Below are 24628 nucleotides of genomic sequence, written 5' to 3' on the forward strand. Positions count from 1 at the left end.
TAGAACCAGTCCCCCACAGGTACCCAGGGATAACTGTACTTGAAAGCTGTAAAAATACTTCTTTGAGATGTATAAAGTATTTTCAGATTACCTCATTTTTGTCACATAAAACATGGCGAAGTAGGTGAAAAATAAACAAACAATAGGAAGCCTTTTGCTTCTTAGGTATGCTGATGCTAAATTTCTGTTTGACAGTTGGGGGGCCTGAGACCCAGAGGCATGGAGATTGTTCAGGGTCACACAGAGCCTGGCCTTGAGCAGTAGTTTTCTGATTTCAAGTCGCTTTTCTCTTACAACTCCTCTACCTTCAGTTCTCTTGCTATGGAAAGACATTGATGGTATAGCATAAAACCTGGACATAGTAAGTATTTTGTGGGAGAAAAGTCAGAGATTGAACTAGGAGACGTAGGGTGATTAGTCATTTGCTTTCGGGCAAGTCTTTTAGCTTTTCGTGGCCTTTGTTTTCTTTTGTCTTTTTTTTTTTTCTTTGGCCTTTCTTTTCTTATCAGTAAAAAGGAGAGGCTGGGGTTGGGAACTGTAGTGATTTGTTAGTAGGCTACTAGTGTCAGACACTAAGTTATTTTCACTAAATTCACTCATTCAGTGAACAATGTTCTTTAGTCCATGAAATATTGAGAGGAGAAAAGAGTAGCGAGTATCCAGGCAGTTTGAACACAATGATTAAAAGGGCTTCAAAGGGATTAATGTAAGATGTTAAGAAAGCATGGAGGAGAGGTAGAGGAGGACGTCTAGGGGGGAATGACGTGGAAGTTAAAATCAGGCCCCCAGGACGGGTTAGTTGGGTAGAATGTGGAGTGTCAGGAGGGAGGGCTGTCCCCTGCAGGTGTGGGAGTCACAGCCCCTGGAGGAACTCCTCAAGTGACGGGCGTGTGACAAGAGGTCAAGTTGAAGGGTAATTAGAGGGCAGATTGTGAAGGGACTTTACACCTGTTCAGGAGTCTGGACTTTTATCCTGAGAGCAGTGGGGAGTCACTGGGGATTTTCCACACAGAGACCAGTTAGGAGATAAGCAGACTTCCTCGGCTGCCCCTTCGCTTCGCTTGGACCTTTACTGTTTACAGAGTACTTGCACTTACGTCCCTGTTTAAACTCCTCAGTAATCATGTCCATGGACAGAGATTGTCTTCATGTTCTAGGCAAGGAAGCTAAGGTTCTGAGAGGGGGACAGACTCTTGATCAATCAAGCAGGTAGGTGGAGGAGCCAAGACTTGAGTCTTGAACTTCATTTCAGTTCTGGACTATAGTCTGTCCACAACAACCTGTTCCTCTCAGAATGGGCCCTGCAGTTTTCCGTGGGACTCAGTGCCCTGGCACTTAGCCTGTCTTAGCGGTCACTTCCAGTGGTCTGTAAGAACTGTGTAAACTGACCAGCAAACCCTTGAGAGGTGTGTTGAGTGGAGGGATGAAATCAGCCTCTCCCTGGACAAGGCCCAGTAACAGCTACTACAAACATGCATCGTGTCGCCTGTTGGCCCTGGGACGTCAGTGAACTGTGGTTTCGGGTTGTCTCCTGCTCTCTAACCCAGTCCCTTAGGAAGCAATCAGATATATACACAGCAGAACGGGGGCAGGAGGAGACAGAGTTTAATTATGGATCCAGCTCTTTTGTGGAAAGGAAACTAATTATGTCAGGAATCTCAGCATTGCTTCTCCACATGGGGCCGATGGTTTGTTATGCTTGTACGTACGTTGTTGGCCTCAGACTGTAGTGTGCTAGGAACAGCTGCTTTAATTGTGAGCTTCCTTCCTTTGACAAATTAAACTTCTCGTTAGCCTGTCCTTTCTTTTCTTCCAGGGTGAAATTGTCTCTACTCTGGGTTTTGTTTGTAAAGCCTCGTTCGGCAGTTTTCCTCAGATTCACAGTGACATTGTAGACCAGACCGACACCTGATTTGTTTGCTAACCCTGAGTCTCCAGAACGCTGCTGTGAGCCAGAAAGCGGAAAGGTCCAAGCAGCGAAACTGCATATAACCAAGTCCATTTGCTAATGTACTTGCCTCACTGGGGAGCCCCTGGGTCCAAACTTAGCCTTTGCATTCTTGATTTATACAGAGGTCGTTGGAGCAAGGCTGGGGGCCTCCTAGAGACAGGCCACCAGCATCCAAGAGGAAAAAGCGGCAGCGTGGCACCGTGGCAGTGACATTCATCATGTGACTTCGGGCAAGCCAGTAGCGAGCCTCCCAGGCTTCCATTTTTCTTCATAAGCAAACAGGGAATGTTGTGCTAGATACACTCAAAAGTCCCTTCCAAAACTCCGATCCTAAGTGATAGCAGTGGACTCACCAACACAATGGGAAAAGTAGACGTAAGAACTGAAGATAACATTGTGTAGATAAAAGAACTCGGGCTTTTGAGACAGAAACTCTCAAATTCCAATCCTGATTCTGCTACTTCCTACTTGAGAGCCTTGGGCGAATTATTTAACCATTTTCCTTATTGATAAAGGAAGGGTACTGACTCTCTTGCAGGAATTTTGTTATGTTTTATTTCGAGAGTGAAATGCATTGTTGTGTGCATAATGTCTTTGGCACATGGGAGATACACAAAAAGGTGTGTGTGTGTGTGACTGTGTGTGGGTGAACTCAGTCTTGGTTCCCTGAGGGTGGGTTCGCTATGAGAACCTTGGTGATCCGTGGGGTTTCATTGTTCTAACACTTGCTTTTAATGATAAGAGCTAACATTTACCTAGTGTTTACTATATATCAGGTACAGTTCTAGGCATTTTACATGAATTAACATTTTTCATGGATTGACCCATTTAATTCTCACAACAACCTCTCAGGTACATTCTGTTATTATTTCCACTTTTTCCAGATGAGGTAATTGATGCACAGAGTGGTTGAATAACATCTTAGTGTCATACAGCTGGTAAGTGGTGGAACCAGCCCCGATCTGAATCCAGGCAGTCTGGTTCCGGAGTCTATGTTTTTAACCACTATGCCTTTCTGCCCCAACAGTGACTCAGAAGTGTTAAAAAATAAACGAAAAAAAGATTAGCTATCTTTAAGGAGGTGATGTGGCGCAAGGTGCACTGTGGGCGCTACTCCTTACCAGCTGGGTGACATCATCACATCCTTTAAACCTCCTTGGTCCCTGTCCCTTCTTCTGCAGAGAATTGGCATGAGGCAGTTTAATGAAGTCCTGTAGGGAAGCATTTAGCATAGGGCCTCGCACGCAGCCAGGGTCAGTAGGTGGTGAGGGTTTGGTTTTTCTCCAGGTAACTTGAGAAACACCTGCTAGCACAAGTGCCATAAAAAATATGAACAGGGACATTTTGGTTGCTTAATGGGGTGTGCTTTAGTTTTCTAGAAAATTAATCCTTAAAGTTTAGGACTACATGCGTTTTACTAAGCTAGAGTGAGAAGTATTTCTTTAAACCCATTTCCAAAGTGAAGGTGATTGTCCTTGGCCTCAGCTGGTGTAAGGAGGTGTCCAACACAGCCCTTGACCTTGGGTGCAGGATGTCGGTATGATATAAGCAGCAAGTTCTTCAGAACCTTTTAGCTGCTGCAAACTCTCAGGCATCTTGAATTCCTCCTTCTGGTGAAAACAAAAACAAAAACAAAATCAGTGTCGAATGCCCTGTCTAGAAAGGACAAATGTTTCAATTTAAATATTCCAGCTCAATGTCCTCTGTTAGGGCCCTGAATTTTAAGTGCAGTGAGTTTCTGAGTGAGGTCACCTGAATTTTAATGAGTTTGTTTGCATACATGAATTTGAACAATACATTAAATCTTGAAACATCGTAGCTGATTTTAATGGAGTAAATTACCCTACTTGAAAGTTAGTTAATAGGCTTTTCTTTACCTAATAATCAGGATGATGATACTTTCATCTCAAAAAAGTCATTAATCATATTTTTGCAATATTGATACATGCTATTAATTTCTTTTTAATCATTAAAGTGTCTCATCAAGAGAATTAGGGAAATGTGTCAGTGTGAGTGTAAAGCATGATCTTCCCCCCTTTTAATCCTTTTCCCCCCTGTGATATTTAGTACATACTGAATGGTTAAATGTACATGGTAGGAATAAAGCCAGAACTGGGTTTGGTTTTGTACAGTGCTTGCTTGGACCAGGAAGGTGAAGTGAGATGCTCTTTACTAGCATAAAAATGTTTTTTTTTTTTTTTTAATTTATTTATTTATTTATTTATTTATGGCTGTGTTGGGTCTTCGTTTCTGTGCGAGGGCTCTCTCCAGTTATGGCAAGTGAGGACCACTCTTCATCGCAGTGCGCCGGCCTCTCACTATCACGGCCTCTCTTGTTGCGGAGCACAAGCTCCAGATGCGCAGGCTCAGTAATTGTGGCTCACGGGCCTAGTTGCTCCGTGGCATGTGGGATCTTCCCAGACCAGGGCTCGAACCCGTGTCCCCTGCATTGGCAGGCAGACTCTCAACCACTGCGCCACCAGGGAAGCCCTAAAAATGTTTTTAAACATTAAAAAAAAATTACACCCCCCCACACACAAGGATGGTACAAGAGGTGACAGGGAACAAGTCATGAAGGGGTAAGGAGGATAGCTTTTATTGTAACTGTAGTTGAAAATACATATGTAGCGTTATGTGCAGGGAAGTGACACATTTAATTTATAATTTGAAAAGCTGCGGTGAAGAGAGTTCATCTTGGGGTTTAATGGCACTGAAAAACCATGCCATGGAACTTTCTGGTCCAGTCCATTCCCTAAAATCATGTTGCATCCAGAAAAGTATTTGTTAAAAATGTTCAGATAGCCAGTCTTACCTCCTAATGAAGCATAGAGATTGTGAGGGTTGGTTCAGTTAATGTTCTGAGCACTCAAATGTGCCAAAATGTTGGAATGAGCGGAAGCTTTCAGGACATCCCATCTGATGGTGACCTTCTGGAGGACAGGAACCATGGCTTGCCTCTTCAGAGCTCATTTGTCTGATGTTCAGGCATGCAGTATCTGTGGAATAAATGAACTAACACCATATATTTCCTTCTGAGGAATGGATTTGGGCTCCTGTAATAGTGAGAATCTCATCTATTAGCACATACATAAGCTTCAAAGGATGTGTAATTATCACCTGTTACTGCTTATGGTCTTTTTCTAGATGTGAGAATGATAAAATCAACCTGTTTCTCTTTTACCCAGAGTATTTGCCTATAGTAATAAATGCCTGCTGACTTCACTTATGCCCATGTGTAAATGCACAGTTTTTGGTGCCTGGAAGGCCCTCCGTAAATGCTTGTAGCGTGAATGTACAGTTGGTGGCCAATGGCACTTTCCAGCTGTTCATGTCTCACTCAAATCACAGCAAATGTCTCCCCCTTTCCCCTGTTTTCCAGCAAAGACCCCATGACCCCATAACAAGAGCTTCCTCAACGTCCTTTCTTGCCATTATAATTTCTGCGTATTTTCATCTTCCCCTTGTTTCCTTTCCCCTTCTCTCCAAGGAGCCGGTGCTGACCTGTTGGTTGATGTTCTTGATGTAATACCCTCCTACTCCTGGGGCCGGGCCCTGGCAGTCGTTCTCCTCCTCTCTTACATCTTCTCTCTCCTCTTTCTCATTCTCTGCTGGCCCTTTCTGCTCTGCTTTCAATCCTGTTGAAATCATCCCCATTTTGATAAGGAGATCGCTTAAACTCACCCCTTCCTCAAGTCACCTTTCTCCCCATCGCCTTTCCTTTTGTCGTTTAACTTCTTGAAAGAGAAGTCTTGTCACTTGCACTTTTCTACCATCTCCTCACTCATTAACGCCTTGAAATCCGGCCCCGCCTGCTTCCACGCTGCGCTCAGGTTGTCCTGTCCTCAGTGAACGGGCCAGTGGCCTTTGCTCTTTCCTCATCCCTCTTGGCCTCTCAGCAGCACTTGGCACCATTTGTCACTTGTTCCTTGAAACGCTTCCTCCACCAGCTTCCAGGAATTGTCTGCTGAATTTGTTTCCTACTAACTGCCTTCTGGTTCCAGTGGCAGTCTCATTTTGCCTTTTAATTGAAGTCATTTTCCAAGTATCTGTTCTCTATTTTTTTTTTTCCTTTTTCCCCTTTTGGAAATTAGACATTCTAATGCAAGTTGTAATGACAACTGCCTGTGTGATTACTGCATGAACGTCTGTCTTTCCTGCCAGATTGGAGGTCCATGAGTGCAGGTCCCAGGTCTGCTGGTCTTCAGCATATCTGTAGCACCTAGTACAGTGCCTAGCATGTAGTGAGGGTTCAGACATGCCCAAGTGATGAAGGAGGTAAGCTTGCCCCCTTCCAAGCCTTCCATGTCTGACTCTCCAGCGTCCTGTCTCATGTCCCCACCCTTTCCCAAAGTCCTGCCCGGCATGTCCCACCCCAGCATGAATTCATTTCCTCCTCTTATCTAGTCCCCTAGATCTAGTCCCCTTTCATGAATTTTCATATATCTGTTGACACTACTGTCATTTTTTTTTTTTCTTGTATGTAGGTTCAGAATCTGGAAATCTCTTTGACTTTGTCCTTTTCCTCAAGTCCTATTCAATATATGTAATCTGTTGCTAAGTCCTTCCCATTCTTCCAGCACCCTGCTTTAGGCCCTCAACGCCTCTCACCTGGACTTTGCAATATTCTCCTAGGTGGCCTGAGCACTTCCAGTCTCACTTGGGCAGCAGCGCCCCCCCTACCTCTCCCATTCCATCCCACACATTTTGATCAAATAAATTGTGGAGCATAGCCCTGATTATACATCATGTTAATCCCTTACCCCTCCCCGAAAAAGTCTTATTCTTCACTTTGCCGAATTGAATATATCTTCCTCAGTCTACCGTTCCAAATCCCTACCATGTGGCTTCACCTGTATTTCCTTCAGCTCCTTACAGGAGTCCTAGACTCTAACCCACAGACTCCTACTAAACAGAGGTACCCGGTGGGCAGTGACCAAGTTTTCACCTGACCAGTGTAAGGTTTACTAGCTGCCCTTGCATGAGAAGGAATGCCATTTTTAAGTTTCTGAGATGATGTGCTTCCTACATTTTTGGAATGAAAATGCTCCTTTACTTATAAAATGACGAGGCTAATAGATAGCCATTATTTATTTCATTATCATTTGCAAAATAAAAAATGCAATAGAATTCTTGCTGTTTTGTTTCTCTGAGGGGGAAAAATCTTTCCAGTCCGGTTTTCTCCCCAAGCAAATTTTTAAATTTTTTTTTATTTTTTTAATGCTATTCTTGTCTGCTTACATTCTTTTTAATTTTTTTTTTTAATTTTTATTTTATTTATTTATGGCTGTGTTGGGTCTTCGTTTCTGTGCAAGGGCTTTCTCTAGTTGCGGCGAGCGGGGGCCACTCTTCATCGCGGTGCGCGGGCCTCTCACTATCGTGGCCTCTCTTGTTGCGGAGCACAGGCTCCAGACGCGCAGGCTCAGTAGTTATGGCTCACGGGCCGAGTTGCTCCGCGGCATGTGGGATCTTCCCAGACCAGGGCTCGAACCCGCGTCCCCTGCATTGGCAGGCAGATTCTCAACCACTGCGCCACCAGGGAAGCCCTCCCCAAGCAAATTTTATGGAATACACAGTTCCTAGCTTAGTATGTTCCGTCTTTTAATTTCTTTCATTCTCCCCACCACTACCCTTTTTTTTTTTTTTTCCTGGAGATTTTACTAATTCACAAAATTAAAGAGTAAGAATCACCGCTCTACCAGAATGGGTGGTTCCACGAACACACCCCGTTCTGCCTGTTGACATCCTACCTTTCCTTCCTGATGCTCCTCAGGTGTTACTTTCTTTATGCTGCCATGTCAGAGCCTTCTCCCTGCCCCCTCCCTGCACTGGAAGATGCTTTCTCTTTCCTTGGTGGTACTTTATGCCCTGTAGTACTTTGGACTTTTACGTGGCACTTCCCGTGTTCTTCCTGTGTTAAAAGTAGAGCCGGCTTCCTTCTCCACTTTCCCAACTCCCCACTCCCATGATAACCTTGTTTGGGGCAGAAGCTTGTTTTATCTTGGTGTTCTCTGCATTGCCAGACATTGTACTTGGCACATATTTGGTGCTTGGAAAAATTGTCATCAAAGTGAAATTTCAGGATGATACTGATGAAGTGATTAAGTAAAGCTCTCATCTTTGGGGATAGGGGTCCCCTAAAGGTACTAGTTCAGAAGTTTTTTCTTGATAATAACGAAATTAGAATTACAGTCACTTAACTAAAACACGTTAAGAATGATTGTCCGTTTATCTTTTAAAGATAAAATAATCTTAGACTGCAACTCTAGATATCTCAGTGTGGAGTGAAGGTTTGCTGTGGTTGAGTTGAGAAATTACACATTTCATTTGGCCTTTTTCTGTGAAACTTGTTTTGGAACGTTGATTTTGATTTCATTTTGACAGAGGAGGCCCTGAAAATCTTCTTTCTCCCAGGTGATAGGCTGCAATTTGTTTGCCTCTGGCTTTCTCTAGAGCTGTCAGCAATTGGCCTGATCTAGACAACGAGGCTTTCTCTGTGTCTGTGCGAAAGCCATCTTTGAACTATATACAGGCCTGTCACTTTTATTCTTCTTTAAAAAAATTTTTTTTTGTAAGGAACTTCGTTTTTCTTCCCACTTTGTCTACGTCTACACTCTCCCACCAAATCTTTTGTTACTGAATTTGGATTGTGGAAAGTAAACCTGGCTGGGAGATAGATAGGTAGCACCACAGCTGGACCTCCTAGTGTACACGCCCGAGACAACCTTCTGTGCAAAGTACCTTCTACCTTGACCTCCTGTGCTGGAGCCATTTTTCAACTTTTTCCACAGAAGCACTGAGACTATTTTGGAGTTGGGGAAAATGGCAGGGTTTCTAACATGGAAGACCCTGAAAGGAGAAGGAAGAGGAAGCCACTGCCTTTTCTGTCTTGTCTTTTCTACTGAAAAAGGGCCGGAGCGGGCGGGGAATAGTGATGGTAATGGTGGTGACTGCAGCTATGGGTAATTCTTGGCCTTCCTTTTCTAAACTGGCGGCTGGATTTGTGTTCTGAGTGACTGGTGTGTAAATAGAAGATGATAAGTTGAATTGTCTCTTGAAGAGGATGAAAGCTTAACATCATACGACAGGCCTGTTCTAGCAGCGTGCTAAACAGTGCTATGTGGTGTGGTTCTAATTAGCTTTGAAGAGCCGGGACTTAACTCCTCCCAAGGAATTTTTTTTTTTTTATTCCGAAAGATACCACTGCATAGTGACCCATTGGAGTTCTTGCAACATCAAAAGATAAAAGCAGGAGTAGAGTTTGGGGAGCATTCTGTGCTTTGTTTGAGATGTGTGTCTTATCTGCAAAAGCCCAGATAAAAGTGAATGATCAACTCTGCTCTCATTGGCTTAAGTGTTTTACATTTAAATCTCTTTTGGCTTTTTTGGCCTAACTTTTCTGACAGGGGAAGAAATGAATAGAATATTATTGGTAGATCACAAGTATAGAAATTACTGGGATTAGGGGGAAATGTTTTACAGATGTTCCTGAAACTACAGCCAAATTGAGTGAATTCTTGCCTCTTTACGTGTTGGGAGCTTGGAGAGTACTGTCTCACTTACTGGGCTATTATAACTGTGCTCTGCTCCAGGCTGCATTCACTCACTGTCTCTCATTGACAGGCTTACGTAACCCTGTCATACCTTAACAGTTGATGGCCTTTTGAACAGGAAAGAATGTGTAAGACTTTAGAGTCATAGTTTGAAAATTTCCTTATAAAGCTTCTTGATATTGTACTTAGCAAATACTTCCTTTAAATATATCTTGTTAAAAGTAAAAGTGAGTCTGGTAGAGTTCAAAATTAGCTTCCACTTAAATCCAATTACGGCTTTGGTGGATTTTTTGCCAGGCACCTACATTTTCCTTAGTCTCACCACATATCGACTGACCAGTGCATCTCATACGTACCAGATCTGAAGATGAAATGCCCCTAGTTGATTGTTCCACATCATTCGGAGCCCTGTCTTCCTAGGACAATGCATTGTGGTCCTGCCTTCTAAGTTGTCGTGGAAGCATCCTTGGTGCAGGACAAGCAGAGCCTGCTGAACTAGTTCACAGCAAAAAGCAAACGCAACAAAAAGTTGATATCCAGGTTGTTGCATAGGTCACCATGTTTATCATTTTTAAGGATAGTTTTTAAGGGAGGGATTTCACCAGCACATTTGCTGTTTCAGTTCATGTTCAGCTGTGACTCATATTTATTCTAGTCTAACCCAATTTTTGCTTGGAAATTTTTTTGTAGTAGAAAATGTCACTTTCAACCAGGGGAGGGGAAATTCTGATTGGGGATCAGAAGAGCCAAGATACTGTAGTGATAATTTGGCATCACTGTTTTGTTTCGTTTTTTAAATTATTTATTTATTGATTTATTTTTGTTTTTGGCTGTGTTGGGTCTTCGTTTCTGTGTGAGGGCTTTCTCTAGTTGTGGCAAGCGAGGGCCACTCTTCATCGTGGTGCGCGGGCCTCTCACTGTCGCGGCCTCTCTTGTTGTGGAGCACAGGCTCCAGATACGCAGGCTCAGTAGTTGTGGCTCACGGGCCCAGTTCCTCCGCGGCATGTGGGATCTTCCAAGACCAGGGCTCGAACCTGTGTCCCCTGCATTGGCAGGCAGATTCTCAACCACTGCGCCACCAGGGAAACCCTGGCATCACTTTTGACTTGAGGAAAAAATAGAGAACCCTTACAAAAGAGAGTGTTGAGAAGTATACAGTGATTCTTATAAACAGATAGGGGAAAGGAAAGTCACCTCTGAGCTTTACTGTGGGAAGGAGCGGGGGTGCGGGTCAGGGAAATTACTATAGAATTTTTATATGTGGCGGGGAAAGAGCCTTTGGACTTCCCCGCGTGTTGCCCTGTTCACTAAGCCAGCTCTAGTGAATTGCCTCATGATTGGTGTATGAATATAGAGAAAGACACTGGAACTCTCACACTTGATCTTTTTTTTTTTTTTTGGTAAACATCTTTATTGGAGTATAATTGCTTTACAATGCTGTGTTAGTTTCTGCTTTATAACAAAGTGAATCACGTATACATATACATATGTCCCCATATCTCTTCCCTCTTGCGTCTCCCTCCCTCCCACCCTCCCTGTCCCACCCCTCTAGGTGGTCACAAAGCACCGAGCTGATCTCCCTGTGCTATACGGCTGCTTCCCACTAGCTATCTATTTTACGTTTGGTAGTGTATATATGTCCATGCCACTCTCTCACTTTGTCCCAGCTTACCCTTCCCCCTCCCCGTGTCCTCAAGTCCATTCTCCAGTAGGTCTGTGTCTTTATTCCCATCTTGCCCTTAGGTTCTTCATGACCCCTTTTTTTTTTTTTTCTAGATTCCATATATATGTGTTAGCATACGGTATTTGTTTTTCTCTTTCTGACTTACTTCACTCTGTATGACAGACTCTAGGTCCATCCACCTCACTACAAATAACTCAATTTCGTTTCTTTTTATGGCTGAGTAATATTCCATTGTATATATGTGCCACATCTTCTTTATCCATTCATCTGTTGATGGACACTTAGGTTGCTTCCATGTCCTGGCTATTGTAAATAGAGCTGCAGTGAACATTGTGGTACATGACTCTTTTTGAATTATGGTTTTCTCAGGGTATATGCCTAGTAGTGGGATTGCTGGGTCGTATGGTAGTTCTATTTTTAGTTTTTTAAGGAACCTCCATACTGTTCTCCATAGTGGCTGTATCAATTTACATTCCCACCAACAGTGCAAGAGGGTTCCCTTTTCTCCACACCCTCTCCAGCAATTATTGTTTGTAGATTTTTTGATGATGGCCATTCTGACTGGTGTGAGATGATATCTCATTGTAGTTTTTTTTTTTTTTTTTTTTTTTTTGGCTGTGTTGGGTCTTCGTTTCTGTGCGAGGGCTTTCTCTAATTGCGGCAAGTGGGGGCCACTCTTCATTGCGGTGCGCGGGCCTCTCACTATCGCGGCCTCTCTTGTTGCGAAGCACAGGCTCCAGACGCGCAGGCTCAGTAGTTGTGGCTCACGGGCCTAGTTGCTCCGCGGCATGTGGGATCTTCCCAGACCAGGGCACGAACCCGTGTCCTCTGCATTGACAGGCAGATTCTCAACCACTGCGCCACCAGGGAAGCCCTCATTGTAGTTTTGATTTGCATTTCTCTAATGATTAATGATGTTGAGAATTCTTTCATGTGTTTGTTGGCAATCTGTATATCTTCTTGGGAGAAATGTCTATTTAGGTCTTCTGCCCATTTTTGGATTGGGTTGTTTGTTTTTTTGATATTGAGCTGCATGAGCTGCTTGTAAATTTTGGAGATTAATCCTTTGTCAGTTGCTTCATTTGCAAATATTTTCTCCCATTCTGAGGGTTGTCTTTTCGTCTTGTTTATGGTTTCCTTTGCTGTGCAAAAGCTTTGAAGTTTCATTAGGTCCCATTTGTTTATTTTTGTTTTTATTTCCATTGCTCTAGGAGGTGGGTCAAAAAGGATCTTGCTGTGATTTATGTCATAGAGAGTTCTGCCTATGTTTTCCTCTAAGAGTTTGATAGTGTCTGGCCTTACATTTAGGTCTTTAATCCATTTTGAGTTTATTTTTGTGTGTGGTGTTAGGGAGTGTTCTGATTTCATTCTTTTACATGTAGCTGTCCAGTTTTCCCAGCACCACTTATTGAAGAGGCTGTCTTTTCTCCACTGTATATTCTTGCCTCCTTTATCAAAAATAAGGTGACCATATGTGCGTGGGTTTATCTCTGGGCTTTCTATCCTGTTCCATTGATCTATATTTCTGTTTTTGTGCCAGTACCATACTGTGTTGATTACTGTAGCTTTGTAGTATAGTCTGAAGTCCAGGAGCCTGATTCCTCCAGCTCCGTTTTTCTTTCTCAAGATTGCTTTGGCTATTCTGGGTCTTTTGTGTTTCCATACAAATTGTGAAATTTTTTGTTCTAGTTCTATGAAAAATGTCATTGGTAGTTTGATAGGGATTGCATTGAATCTGTAGATTGCTTTGGGTAGTATAGTCATTTTCACAATGTTGATTCTTCCAATCCAAGAACATGGTATATCTCTCCATCTGTTTGTATCGTCTTTAATTTCTTTCATCAGTGTCTTATAGTTTTCTGCATACAGGTGTTTTGTCTCCTTAGGTAGGTTTATTCCTAGATATTTTATTCTTTTTGTTGCAATGGTAAATGGGAGTGTTTTCTTAATTTCACTTTCAGATTTTTCATCATTAGTGTATAGGAATGCAAGAGATTTCTGTGCATTAATTTTTCTCACACTTGATCTTGAAAGGCCCATCTTCATATATAATCATCCACAGATGTCTGTGTGTGATTATATATTCCCGTAGTGAGGGAATGATAAATGTAAATGAGAACCATGATAAAATTTTGCCTCGCTTTCTTGCACATTTTCAGAATATGATTGAAAGCACATGCCACTGTCAGTAGTTAACTGTGAGGTTCGCGTTAAGTTTTTTTTTTTTTTCACATTAAGTTTTTATAAGACTTTGTCAGAAACCTAAAGCATGTTTTAGTATCAGAGTCTTCCCTCTCCCCTCTCTCCTTCCCTCCCTTCCTCCCTCCCTTCCTTCCTTCTTCCCTTCCTCCACTTTGGAATCAAAAGGAAACTCTCGTAGGTTCTGACTAATCTCTTTTCAAAACTAGGGACAATTCCAACCTGTACACAGATTAAATTAATTTTCATTTCTCTGTTTCCTAACTAGTACCTGAAATTGTAGCTGAGTTATACTAGATAATTGCACTCTTACGTCTTTCTTCAAATAAAATCTGAAGGATAAATGTCTGCTAGACACTATTTCGCTGCCCCAGACAGGTGGATACGTAGGGAGGTGGGCTTGGGAAGGGAGGCACAGGTTAGGTTAGGGAAGCAATCATAATATGACTTAGGTCAGTGGATCAGCGTGTGGTAAATCTTTTTCCTCCAAATAGTGCCACATGCCCAGAAAAGCCACTGTACCGCCTGAAGAATGTCTTGTTCACTTAGTAACTCGTACTTACACTTAAAATTAATGTGTGCCTCTTTTAAATTCAGTAGGCTGTGCATTTATGACTACCGATAAAGCAACCTTCATTTAAAAAATGATGATAACAGCTTACGTTGTAATAAGGACACTTAAAAAAAAACACGAGGAAACAAAACAATCTTCCTCTGATTAAGGGGAATTCTTACACGAGGTCTCTTTCCAACCACTTTTGTTTATGAGTACTGAAACTTAAAATGGGTAAATTGTCTTCCAAATAACACTCTACATTTTCCATTTATTCCTATCTCTCATATCTGTTCTCAAGAACAAAAAAATGTGGCTTCCTTCTCTCCACCAGTTTTGTATAATGTAGAAATTTCCAGTGCTTAAAAAGTCAAAGTAGTCATTCCTTTCAAAGCATTACAGTGTGGGCGTAAAGGGTCTGTTTAATGTAGTCATCTGAGAGCTTAATTCCAGTTTGGAAAAGAATTCTGCAATGGTGTTGAATTCCTTGGAAATGGGTGTGCTCAGCTGCTAACACTTTCCAAAGCTTGTGCATTTGACAATGGATGTGACCAGGGCGGGCATTTCCCGCCTCCAATTTCAGCAGCATGTCATTTCTCTTTTCTTACGTAACCATCAAGATTCGAGTTTCTGCTTTTGAGAGTTTACATTTCCTTTTTTTCCCTCCTAACTTAAAAACTGCATTTTTTTATTTCTAAAGAAAAATATATTTTCTGTGGAATACATATAGTATTTATTTTTCTTGTTTACTAAGGTCTTTAAAATTGAAGAACTCTTATGTCCTCATACCTTCCACCTCATTAGTGTAGAGTCAGGTGTCAGCAGTCTCTATAGGATTCTGAGCTGCCTCCCCATTCCAGACGGGCCACATACCTACTGTTCCTGTTTGTGACCAAATACCATGTTGGTCCCAAACCACCAACTGGGGCTCAGGGAGTCTGGAAGTTGAAGACTGATGTCTGCACAATTCAGTCCCAGGGCCCTTCCTCTCTCATACCCATCCCTCTTCCACTCTCTGATTTAGACTTCTGCCTTCCTCCATCTGGACCTCAGTTCCCTCTTGTGTAAAATGGGAATAACAGCCCCCATGCAGGCTTGTTTTGAGACTAGTGATAAGGTATATTAAGGACTTAGCACAGTCCTGAAGTTGTCATATTTTTCCCTCCTCTCTCTCTCATTAAAAAGTGAAGCTGGAGTGGCTTTTCCTTATCAGCAAACGATTTTTTAAAAGGAAAGAAATGGCATGTGACCTTTGGTCGACTTCCAGAATCTTCTTTAGGCCAGTGTTTTTCAGTGTGGATTGCAACCCAGTATTGGGTCATGGAGTCTGTTGAGTGTGTCCAGACCTACTTTTTTTTTTTTTTTTTTTTTGATGGAAGGGAAAAGAATAGATCATAACATAAGAATAGAAAAGAAAGTACATAGAAAAGAAAGTACAAAAGAATAGAAAAGAAAGATAGTTTCCAAAATATACAAACAGCTCATACAACTCAACAACAACAAAAAAACAAACAACCCAATCAAAAAATGGGCAGAAGACCTAAATAGACATTTCTCCAAAGAAGACGCACAGATGGCCAATAGGCACATGAAAAGATGCTCAACATCACTTATTATTAGAGAACTACAGATCAAAACTACAATGAGGTATCACCTCACACCAGTCAGAATGGCCGTCATTAAAAAGTCTACAAATAACAAATGCTGGAGAGGGTGTAAAGAAAAGGGAACCGTCTTACACTGTTGGTGGGAATGTAAATTGGTGCAGCCACTATGGAAAACAGTATGGAGGTTCCTCAAAAAATTAAAAATAGAGTTACTATATGATCCAGCAATCCCACTCCTGGGCCTATACCCAGACAAAACTATAATTCGAAAAGATACATGCACCCCTATGTTCACAGCAGCACTATTTACAATAGCCAAGACATGGAAAGAACCTAAATGTCCACTGACAGATGTGAATGGATAAAGATGATGTGGTATATATATACAATGGAATATTATTCAGCCATCAAAAAGAACGAAATAATGCCATTGAGCAACATGGATAGACCTAGATATTATCATACTAAGTGAAGTAAGTCAGAAAGAGAAAGACAAATACCATATGATATCACTTATATGTGGAAACTAAATATGATACATATCAACATATCTACGGAACAGAAACAGACTCACAGATATAGAGAACAGACTTGTGGTTGCCGGCAGGGGTTGGGTGGTAGAGGAGGGAAGAAATGGGAGTTTGGGCCTAGCAGAGGCAAACTATTATATATAGGATGGATAAACAACAAGGTCCAACTGCATAGCACAGGGAACTCTATTCAGTATCATGTGACAAACGATAATGGAAAAGAATATGAAAAAGAATATATATATATATATATATATATATATATATATATATACACACACACACACATATATACAAAACTGAGTAACTTTACTGTTCAGAAGAAATTAACACAATATGGTAAATCAACTATACTTCAATAAAATTTAAAAGAAAGAAAAAGAAAGAAAGGAAGGAAGGAAGGAAAAGAAAGTACAGAGTCCACTGCATATACAAGAGTAAGCAGGGGTAAGGGTCAAATGTGATTTTATGAAACCTTTTCTTTTAAATATTTTTTAAAAATATTTATTTATTTTTATTTGGTTGCGCTGGGTCTTAGTTGCGGCAGGTGGGCTCCTTAGTTGCAGCATGCAAACTCTTAGTTGCAGCATGCATGTGGGATCTAGTTCCCTGACCTGGGATCGAACCCAGGCTCCCTGCATTGGGAGCGCAGAGTCTTAACCACTGTGCCACCAGGGAAGTCCCAATTTTATGAAACTTTTGTTTCAGTTATGTAAGTATGTACAGATGTGTAATGTACTGTGATATAAAAAGTATTTCTAAACTGTGGGTCAGAAAAGCTAGAAAGCCAGTGGTGTGGCTGCTTTTGCCACTGAAGACTTTAAAAAAAAATTTAAGCCAACTCTATGGAGGCTGTATTTAATTGGATAAATCCTTTTTTTTCCCCGTGAAAGAAAATTGGGCCTTTTAACTGTCAAGCTTTTATTGATGGAGGGCTTCCACTGATGGTTTGACCTGCTGTGTCTCTGTTAGGGTCTTTTGGGTAATCAACCTATTGTCTCTCTCCTTTTCTTGGCTTTCTGCTTTTTCTCTCTCTAAGTGGACTGTGGAAGCCATTCTAATTGTTGGAGCAGTGGCAGAAGTTCCCACACAGCAGAGACATCTGTAACATATGGTTTTGTGGTTGTTGCCAAAGTTTTAAGAAAATTATGGTTTCTGAAGAAAGTAAAAGTCTCTAACCAACATGAAATATCCAGTTCTTCCCCCTTCCCCCCACACCCCCACTGGGTGGTATATTGATCCTCCTAATATAACTGCAGCATTGGTATTTATTTCACTGTGTGTGTATTTTTAAAAATCACCTAGATTCCTAAGCCTATCTAAAGTGACATGTGATTTTAAGGGTTAGAATTGAGACCATGGTAAGAGAACCTTTTTTTTTTTAATAAGTTTATTTATTCATTTATTTATTTTTGGCTGCATTGGGTCTTCGTTGCTGCACGTGGGCTTTCTCTAGTTGTGGCGAGCGGGGGCAACTCTTCGTTGCGGTCTGCGGGCTTCTCATTGCGGTGGCTTCTCTTGTTGCGGAGCACGGGCTCTAGGCGCGTGGGCTTCAGTAGTTGTGGCACGTGGGCTCAGTAGTTGTGGCTCGCGGGCTCTAGAGCGCAGGCTCAGTAGTTGTGGCACACGGGCTTAGTTGCTCTGCGGCATGTGGGATCTTCCCAGACCAGGGCTCGAACCCATGTCCCCTACATTGGCAGGCGGGCTCTTAACCATTGTGCATGGTAACAGAACCTTTAATTCAATTCTGCTTCTCTAGAAGAGACTGCATTGCTGTCTCTTCTTCATTCTAAAAAGAAAAGACATCTGTTTTATGTGTGCTTAGTACTGTGGGTTTTTTTTGTTGTTTTTATTATTTATTTATTTATTTATTTATTTATTTATTTATGGCTGTGTTGGGTCTTCGTTTCTATGCGAGGGCTTTCTCTAGTTGCGGTGAGCGGGGGCCACTCTTCATCGCGGTGCGCGGGCCTCTCACTGTCGCGGCCTCTCTTGTTGCGGAGCACAAGCTCCAGACGCGCAGGCTCAGTAGTTGTGGCTCACGGGCCGAGTTGCTCCGCGGCATGTGGGATCTTCCCAGACCAGGGCTTGAACCCGTGTCCCCCTGCATTAGCAGGCAGATTCTCAACCACTGCGCCACCAGGGAAGCTCAGTACTGTGTTTTTGATTTGTTATTTTCTCAATAATTTAGTGTTTGTGTGTCTCTCTCCTTTCTTCTTCCTTCCCTCCCTCCCCCTCTCTGTCTTTCTTTCTTTCCCTCTCTCTCTCTCTCCCCCTCTCCCTCCCTCCCTCCTTCTCTCTCTCTTTCTTTATCACCTAAAGTTTTCCAAATATGTAACTTAATTGTTACCCATTAAGATGCATTCCAACAGGATCAGTTTGGAGATATGTGACCCTAGTTGTTTTCAGAAGTGATTAATCAATGTCAAGAAGTATTTATTGAGTGCCTGTGATGTTCTTGGCGTGGGAGGGAAGTTTACAAAGAGAATAGCTTGTAAAAGACGAAGCTTAACTTTCATTCATCTCTTTAAACATGTATTGAGCACCTACTTAATCAGCTGCATACTGTGCTAGATGCTGTGCCTAAAACTAATCGGGAAGGCAAAACATCATATGAAACAAGAAAAATTAAATGCCACTGCTAGTGGTATTCTAAATTCAGTAGGAATTTAAGGTAGAGAGTAAGCAGGGCTGGCTGGGATATCTGGAGGACAGAGGAAGTGGAGTTACTGAGTCTTAAGTCACTGTCAGGATTCCAGTGGGAAGGATGGAGAATGTTCCAGACAGTGGGGGAATCCTGGAAAATGCTTCGAGGCAGGGAATATCAGAGTGGAACATGAGGGAGACGTTTCTGAGGGTGTGTACTGAGGCACTGTGAAAACTAGGGTTGGATATGTTGGGTGAGGCTGTGTACTTTAATGTGGGTAATTGTAGAGATTCATAAGCTCAAAAGGCACTCCACATACTGTGGGTGTGTACAGTCTACTTTGGGAGAAGGGATTATAAATAACTAGCCAGGATGTCCTGTGAGTACTGTGATGGAGGCTGGTACCATGATGGAAACAGTATAAGGAAAAAACTTGGAGCCACCATGTCGGTGGCTATCCTTGAGCTATATTGGTACTGCTCTGGCTTAGGGCTTAGCAGCGTTGCTGACTCAGTGACAAACTTCCTTTTTGGAAGCCTGGCTCCTGACTTGCCAGCATATGACACTGTAAGTTCACCAGGTCTTCCTGTCCCGAACTGCCCAGTTGACTGTGAAGCTGCAAGACAGTAATAGCCAGGTAGTAATAGCCAGGGCTGCTTTCTACTTCCAGCTGGAGATCCCGAATGTGCTTTTCTTTCAGGACCAGGGCGTGGCTGGGGATCTGTACAGGTGCTCGCCCTCTGCCTCAGGCTCACGCATTAATGGTGGAGATGTTTTCCTTAAAGCAATTATTGAAAATAATTATTCATATGATTCCACGTTTGAGTCTCCATTTATCTGACGTTTCTGTCTGCTTATTTATTTACCTACCTGGTGTTGTTTGTGGAGGTATCCATCAATCAACTTTTGCTGTTACACAGCCCCCAAATCTCAGTGGCTTAGAACAGTAACACACATTTAATTCTTGTAGCTAAAGGCTGATCATATCCTTGGTCAGTTTTCCATCAAATCCATTTCCTCCCTCTTCCCCTGCCCAGGCTCATGAGTCAACTGGCTTTAGACTGAGTTCAGCCAACTAGAGACACTGGAGGGAGGTTGGACGGGAAGAGAGGGGGAGCAATCAGGGTACTTCTCCTCCCTTCTGCCTCAGATGGCTTCTTCAGCAGAGACTGTTTCTCTGGGGCTCTAGCTCCCACTGGACAGGGCCACCATGGTTCCACCCTCTTGTTATTATAGGCCTTCAGCTCCAGTAACATTATCTCCTTCTTTTGTCTGTCTGGCTTGGGGGTGGTAGTGGCTCCCTGCTGTTGCTAAACCTTTTACCATCCCTTCTTCGGTGCTTCGCAACTTCATGGCTTGTGTAACCAATTCCCTATATTAAATTCCTCCTGTGTAGATACTTGAAGTGGTTTCTTTTTTCTGATTAGATCCTGACTGATACATTTTTCAAAAAAAGGAGTATTTCTTTGTCTTTTATGTTTTTTTTTCTATAGTGCAGCCTCAGAAATAGGTATCAAACAACCCATTTTATTATCCCATAAAACACCTCCTAATAAAGCAGTGTAATGCAAAAAGAGCACTGGGTTTGGAGCCTAACTGATGTCACAGAACAGTCTATCAGCTGGTCACATTTTAATTTTTTGTGATCATTTGTAGTTATTTCCAGCACAGTTTCTTTCTCATTATAAATTCAGAATTGGAAGATGCACCTACAATTATAAAGTTATATAAAGCATTCATGTCATATTGGAAGAAATTTATGTGCATTTAAAGGATATTCTCTAAATGGCCAGGAAATACATTTGGCCACTGATGATACCCTAGGTATTCCAAATTTTTTGGTTCTTCCTAGCTTTCCTGTGGAACCAAAAGCATGTTTCCTGGGGCAGCATGAGTGTCACAATCCCTGTCTTGCAGGCCGACTTGAGATGGATTTCCATCTCAGGAGCAAAAGTTGCCTCTTGCCCCTTCTCCTTAACATCCCCTATTTGGGGACTTGCTCGAGGGGAGAGGTTTGCTTTGATTCGAAACAGACTTGCTGTGATGGAGTCTTTTGCAGTTTGAAAGATGCCAGGATGATCAGATCTATTTTGTATTAATCTATCTATAGAATAAGAATTCTTTATGGAATGGCTATACTAAACATACTGAGAGAGCTCAAAGAACTAATACCTAGTATTCAGGTCCACCCAGAGTGGACCCATTCTCCTTTTGTGATCTAGAGATGACCTAGAACTAGGTTCAACTTTCAGTGCTCTGTTGGAAACTGGTTCCTCCCAAATCCTTTGTAATCTGAGTTGGTACCTTCAAGGCTGACTCTGAAGGGTGATTCCCCTATTAGTGCCACTTGAGTCCCAGAATTCTTATAGCGTATAGCCCAGTGAAGGGAGCTCGGCAGGCACAGATAAATATCCCAGCTCTGCTCTTACTAGCTTGTCATCTCGGACAAGTTACTTCTTTGAGCCTCAGGCTCTTTGGTGGTGAAATGGGGGATAATCGTGGCTATTTCTTATGGTTATACCTGGCACATAGTAGGTACACAGTAAATGGTAGCTCTTTAATATCATATCATCATACTTATCAGATAAAAGACTTTTGAGTCAGGGGCTCAAGACTACAACTGAGCTACAGAGGGTAGCTGAGCCCCCTAGCCTTTGCTAATATAACTTAAAAACTGACAGTTTTTATTTTAAAAAAATTTTTTAATTTTAAATTAATTTTTTAAATTGGAGTATAGTTGATTTACAGTGTTGTGTTAGTTTCTGCTGTCTAGCAAAAACTGACAGTTTTTAATATTACCATTCTTCGTAAATGTGATGTTTGCTCATTTTGACTTCTAGCTGGTCATCAAAGCTCTTAGAGTTCAGAGAAAATGTCAAACTTGACCAAGACTATCGTTTATATATTGGAGTGCTGGGAGGGAATGTGAAGGTGATGGTAGAATGAGTCCTTTTTTTTTTAGACTGTTTTAAATCCTAAGCCAAATTGGCTTCTAAACAACAGTGAAAAATTGCTGTTACCATTTTTGCCATTTGTGATAGACAAATGCCACTTGTTTACTCTCAGCCTTTGGGAGATAATTGTATGCTTGCTTGTAGAAAAGACGAATTAAAGCAGGCAGTTTCATGTCTTAGGAAATCATGTTTTCTGTTGGTTTATCATCTGTTGTTAGTTCCTGCTCCCGAAGAGCAAACCTTATAATATTATCTTTAACAAAAGATGTAAGTATGACGTGGGATTTTCATGTTAGGAGATTTTAGTGCCTACTGGCCTGTGAGCTCCCTGAGACCCATAAATTTTCATCTTTGTATTCCTCAGCACGTAGCGTCATGTCAGGCTCAGGACTTCTTGTCAAATTCAATATTGAAATTTGCCCTTTCATTAGTCAACTTGATTTTCATTAAGTGTGACTTAACGTCTGACTAAGCTAAACGTCATTGTATCTATCATATGTGGTTGAGCACTCTTTAGCCATGTCTTTTATGTAGCCAAAATGAAGCAGTCTCAGTCAGTTTTCTGTTTTATAATTTGCGTCGTGGATTATACTTACAGACAGGCTGAGGAACTGGTTTCACAGTCAAAAAGGGGGCCATGTCTGCCACTTCTTTGCCTCAGTATCATAATTTCCACACATAGACTGCAACCTTGAGGTCCACAAAGACTTATCTGAAGTGGATGAAATATCAGTTTTTCTGAATGCATGACTTTTTTCTGGTTTCTTCTGTCACTTTCAGAAATTCATTCAAAGAACTGCAGTCCAATGGGTGTGATCTCTTCTGTTCCCAGACTGGCCAGTGACATTATTCTTCACCCTCCTCAATTCTGCTGACAGACCATTTGGGGTTAAAAATACACAGTCATTGTGTATCATGTTTCTTAACTTCTTTGCATCACTGTCGTATGCATTTCCTGACCTAATGACTACACTGTCCAAACTGGGAGCACTGACGTTGTGACCACCAGATGTGGAAATCCTGCCCCAGGCTTGCCCGAGGACATCATTGAAATGACAGTGTGTCTATAAAATGATCACATGCGTGGAGAGTTCTGTTTTTGTTTTCCACTTTAGTAACTGAGGGTTACAGTTAGGGTGTTGCCAGTGTACTTTTGGATCACTCAGAAACTGGGTAGATGAATTTAACATTGTACAATACCACCTTTTCAATTGCGGAAGTAAAATTTTCAGCTTGATGATCAAGTTTGTTTTGTTTAGTTTTTTCTCAACCGTTTATATGTAGCAACACTCTGGCTTGATCCACCCCTACACACCCAAGAACCTGGAATTATCTACCCTCTTTACCCCTGAGTTTACTTTTAAAATAATCTGTATATACCTGCTGTTTCTTTTTTCTAAACCACATTGTAATACGGAGCCTTAAGTAGAAAGATGAGTTAAAAATATACAAAGCAGATTATTCACCAAGGCCACTCCTGCCCTTTGTGTGTGGGAGGGAATTCACTGTGAGCCTCAGCTGAGCAGGTTTTAAAGGCGCTCCCTTTATTAAAGCTTGCACTGTTGGACTTCCCTGGTGGCCCAGTGGTTAAGAATCTGCCTACCAGTGCAGGGGACACGGGTTTGAGCCCTGGTCCGGGAAGATCCCACGTGCCGCGGAGCAACTAAGCCCGTGCGTCACAACTACTGAGCCTGCGCTCTAGAGCCCGCGAGCCACAACTACTGAAGCCGCGTGCCTAGAGCCCGTGCTCCACAACAGGAGAAGCCACCGCAATGAGAAGCCCGCGCACCACAACAAAGAGTAGCCCCCAGTCGCTGCAACTAGAAAAAGCCCATGCGCAGCAATGAAGAGCCAACACAGCCATAAATAAATAAATAAATAAATTTATTTTTTAAAAATAGCTTGCACTGTTGCCTTCTCCTGTTTTACAGCTGCTTAGATTAATTGAATAAAATTAATAAATTATAGTATGGCACACTCAGAATTATCTTGTTAATTAGGGACAGGGATAGCATGGGAAAATGAAATCTGCCGGTGATGCCTTTCCTCCTGGTTTTGTTCTGCCGATGCCACTAAGAAGCATCATGTGAAAGCAAGCGCACATTTCTGTATCCCTTTCTTTGTCTTGCCACACGTTCTCTTGCAGGTGACAGCAAATAAACTGCAACTGAAGGAATTAGGGGACAAGGGACACATTTGTCCAGGCTGTTTGGTAGATAATGGTTGCAGTGCTTCAGTTAAAGACTCTTTCAGGAGCGTATGAATTACTTATTTGGTGTGCCTTTTTATGCTTTTTTTCCCCCCATAGAAACAGTATTATATTCATTGGTAAGATTTTGTAAGAGCAGTCTCTCAAAGCTTCTTTAATCCAGAATTTGAAGTATAGTTGTAGTGAGTACTATTTCATCTATAGCATAAGTAACATTTTCTTCAAAATTGCTTAATACAAAGGTAATACAGGAGTATGTGAACATTTTAAGTTCATAAATGTGAAAATCATCTCACGGTAACATACCCTAACATAACTGCTTTATTGCTTTATATGTTCCTTTCCATATATATTTTCTTCATAGTTATAGACATAGTGCCTTTTATATTTTGCTACTTTTATCAAATTATAACATAAATACTGTCCAAGTTTCTGTGTAATCTTGATAATGATCAAGGATTACTTTTAATAGACTTAAAATACTCCCTCTTGGTGAAAAAGATGCAAAGACTTCAGTGGCTACTCTAGCATAGGAAATAGGGGAGGAACTGTCGGTGGGGGGATGGGCAGCAGGCAGATGCTGTTTTCAAGGAAGTGTGTCTGTGTTTGTACCTGTCTAAGAGAAGATGTAGCTCTTGGTCCCTCACTACTCCTGGTCACTGACTCCTGATGTTCTGTTGTGGGAAATAAGGGGCATTGCCCTCCAGGACCCAAGGAGACTTCCGATGAGTCGTTTGTATCTTA

The 24628-nt window shown here is 41.9% G+C and overlaps 1 protein-coding gene and 1 long non-coding RNA gene across 3 annotated transcripts in view; one reads left to right on the forward strand and one right to left on the reverse strand.

Annotated features, from left to right (window-relative positions):
* RAB8B (RAB8B, member RAS oncogene family) overlaps nt 1–24628 on the forward strand; it is a 70366-nt gene that overhangs the window by 10646 nt on the left and 35092 nt on the right. The window lies entirely within an intron of this gene.
* The window catches only part of LOC309624851, a 205651-nt gene continuing 181519 nt past the window's right edge, over nt 497–24628 (reverse strand). Inside the window, exons 2-4 of one of the 2 annotated variants that reach the window (XR_014242161.1) lie at nt 5453–11800; nt 4764–4947; nt 497–3561 (exon numbers count right to left, since the gene is read on the reverse strand). This is a non-coding gene — a long non-coding RNA (uncharacterized lncRNA). Of the gene's footprint in view, nt 3562–4763; nt 11801–24628 lie in introns of both variants that reach the window. The other variant, XR_014242162.1, reaches the window with a different exon arrangement.

Source organism: Balaenoptera borealis (genome assembly GCF_965194805.1).
Source record: "Balaenoptera borealis genome assembly, chromosome: 3".
Classification (NCBI taxonomy): domain Eukaryota; kingdom Metazoa; phylum Chordata; class Mammalia; order Artiodactyla; family Balaenopteridae; genus Balaenoptera; species Balaenoptera borealis.